General features: G+C 40.1%; 1 long non-coding RNA gene across 1 annotated transcript in view; it reads right to left on the bottom strand.

Annotated features, from left to right (window-relative positions):
* The window catches only part of LOC116690261 (uncharacterized), a 21,257-nt gene extending 18,073 nt beyond the window's left edge, over positions 1–3,184 (bottom strand). Inside the window, exon 1 of the long non-coding RNA XR_004332216.1 lies at positions 3,174–3,184. This is a non-coding gene — a long non-coding RNA (uncharacterized LOC116690261). The remainder of the gene's footprint in view (positions 1–3,173) is intronic.
* Between the last annotated feature and the right edge of the window lie 214 nt (positions 3,185–3,398).

Genomic DNA, 3,398 nt, shown 5'->3' with positions numbered 1-3,398 from the left:
TCACTGCAACCCAGATATTCTAATAGCCCAGTTTGTCCTGAAAAGAATGATGTTCATGTCTTGACTCTAAACAACAGGGTGGATGTTTTACAAGCTTTTCTATAAATTAAACCAGATGGAAAAAGAATTTATGTTAGGTCCATACGTGTTTGTGTTATGTTGTGAATGTAACCATGAACTGCTTGAAACAAGGAAACCAAGGCATTTTTATACAAAAAATGTTACCCAGTCCATGGTAGAACTTCAGACATTACCACTAAGTAATGAAATACATGTGTGGAGAATTGAAGTGATCCGCTTCAGTAAAAGTGGGTGACTAAGAAAGACAGACTTTTTTACTTGTTGCCAAGGGCTGAAAAGCTATGAGACACTCTGGACGGACACTGGTGAGTGGCTGCGTGATTGATTCCAATGGTAGAAATGAACCTAAACACTATTAGCGATTATTTTGCCCCACAGTCACCAAAGTCTATATGGACCCATTTTTCACAAGCCACATTTCTCCTCAACATTGTGACACTAAAATGGCAATTTTCAGACGGACACATCAGGAGAAAATTAACTTATTTTGAGACCCGTTTCTGTCTGAAGACCAAACTCTTGCAAGATCTGGAAACACAGATAAGATAACGCCAGCAATGATCTCTAAATATGTCTTTTAGTGGTGTGTAAATAATTAATGTTAGTAAAAGAATATATATATATATATATATATATATATATATATATATATATATATATATTCTTTTGTCCCACGGCTTGTCGTAACCTTTGTTGGCCATTTCCTTCGCGAGATCCTGATAAAGTATGGCATTTCTTAGATTTATGCTATCTAAAATAGCCGTTATATTTTGCTTGTATATTAAATTAAAAAGTCTGTCATCTCCTCGTTCGTCCACTTACGTCTGAAAGAGCAGAATTACTGGGCGGAAATGAACTAAAACTTCTTCGTTTTGTCGCAGGTTGCCACCATAAAATGACCTAAAACTTAATCGCAATTCATTATATATTTGACAAATAACGTTTCCATCAGCGTTTAGTGCATAAGTTGTATACCAATCAAGATAAAATCCGATGAGACCAAAAATATTTCCTTTGAGTCAATATTTAAGAAATTCCATTGAATTTTATTTTTTCCATAAGGCATTTTTCATTCAATATCACTTAATTCGAACAAAAACGTGTGGATGGAAACCTAGCTTATCGCTAGTTTTAAGTCTTCTGCGATACAGAATGAGTGATTTTTTGAAATATGATTTCTTTGATGTTAAAAATTTACAACAAAGCAGGGGTGTTTTAGGGCGTGGCTATGATGTGATTGACAGTTTGCTGCCTGTCAATCATGACAGCAGTTTGGCAAAGCTTAAACATGGCACATGAACTTAAAACCTAGAGAAGCTGAATCTTACCTTTAATAATATTAGGATAGATTTCAGCAGCAGTCGGCCAGTCTGCATCCAGATTGCCAGTGAAAGTGTGGAATGTAACGTAGAGTGTAAGCAACGTGTGCAACTCTCAGTTAAGTCACAGTCAGATACCGCCCAACCGTCTATGGCTCCTCCCTCACTCATCCCTCTCTTCTAAAATCATCACATCCACAAACAGGAAGGCTGCACCCGTAACGGCAAACTCAACAACTCATAGCAGATTTCCACAAACTAATGAGTGAAGTCACACATGCTCTGTCCGTTAATATGAACAGTCTTTGGTCACTGCTCATGTGTCATGCCCAGTTTGACTTCCTGCCTTGTGCGTTTTCCCACCTTTATAATTGTTTGCCCCACTCTGATGGGTTTCACCTGTTCATCAGCCCTCGATTGACCTGTCTCTCATTACAACTCACATTGCCTTGTGTGTTAAGTCTGCGGGATCCCTATGTCTAGTGTCAGTTTGTTGTCTCTCCCAGTGTAATTTCTTTTAAGTGGTTTTGTTTTTTGAAGTCTTTAGTTCTCCAAGTGTGTTTGGTCAGATTGCTATTGCCTGCCTTTGTGTCTGGATACTTTCAGTTGTAAGCCATTTATCCTTAATAGATCTCCCAGATCATCCTGCTGCCTTGTGGTATTAAGAGTCTGCATTTTGGGTCAACCCTGCAGCTTGATCCCCATCTGATTTTTTTTGTACACAATAAATGATTAAATGATATCAGAAAATCCCTATATGTTGAAAAAGAATGCCACTTCAGACTTATTTACGGATGAAACTCGTAGGCTTTGTTCAGTCCCTCCAAGAATTCACTATTGCAACAATTCACGCAAATTCAACCAATCATTCAGTGCATCTCACAATTTTGACCAATCACCGCAACTTTATTGCAAATTAGGCCATTACAGACATACATTTTGACATCAATGTCCGCTGTAACGAGTTTTCACTCTAAAGTCGCTAAAAGCTGCTGCTGTTTCCTGTTGGCTCTATGCAGCGGGCGGGGCTGCTTCTCAGTTCCCCCCGCGACTGAACACAGAAACACCCACGTGGATGCAGGCAAAACCGGAGGTGAGACATAAACGATGATTTAAATTGAAGACAGCTACGCTCGGTGTTGTGAGTGAATTGATAAGTTAAAGTCCAATACCTACTTCATCAAATCATAGGAATGTGTGTTCTGACAAGAACTAAGAAATTGGTCATATTTCTCCTGTATTACCTTTTCTGCATTGGCTTCCTGTAAAATCCAGGATTGAATTTTAGCTCATAGTACCTTATTGTCCCACCAGAACATTGTACTCCCAGAATGCATCAACTGGGGCTCCTAGAGTCTCTAAAAGTGGAATGGGAGCCAGAGCCTTCCGCTATCACTCTCCTCTCCTGTGGAAAACCACCTGCAGACACCGTCACCACATTGAGGAGTCAATTTAAAACTCTCCTCTCTTATAGTTAGTGAGTGAGGAGTTTCACCCTTCGCCTAGACCGGCGGTGTATATCTACAGACAGGGCACCCCTCTTCTTCTCTGCTTGTCTTCATAGTTGTCAGATCCATCTACCCACTTATAGAACTGTCTCAGGTTTGCCTTGCACCAGCTCTTAATTATGCTGTTATTATCCTGCACTCTGCAATGCCCTGCTGCGCCCTGCTATACCCTGTGACGCCCTGCAGTGATGTACACCTGAACTACTATTTCTAATCATAGTTCCGTTGTCTTTAATGTGACTATTATTGCCACCGTTCATTACACCCCCAAACAGCAACGTCAAACACCGCCTACCAAGCGCCTGGGTCTGTACGAGGTTTCTCCCTGACAGGAAGTTTTCTTTGCCCCTGTCGCACCAAATGCTTGCTCTTGGGGGAATTATTGAAATTGTTGGGTCTTCAATTGAATTAAATCGTCCCAGCCCAGAACAGGATAGGAAATTAACTAACAAAGAAAAGAAAGCCACTGACCAAATTGTTCAAATTTGAT

Source organism: Etheostoma spectabile, chromosome 5 (assembly GCF_008692095.1).
Source record: "Etheostoma spectabile isolate EspeVRDwgs_2016 chromosome 5, UIUC_Espe_1.0, whole genome shotgun sequence".
Taxonomy (NCBI): Eukaryota; Metazoa; Chordata; class Actinopteri; order Perciformes; family Percidae; genus Etheostoma; species Etheostoma spectabile.
Note: the sequence above shows the minus strand (reverse complement) of the source record. Positions and strands in the feature narration are given on the sequence as shown.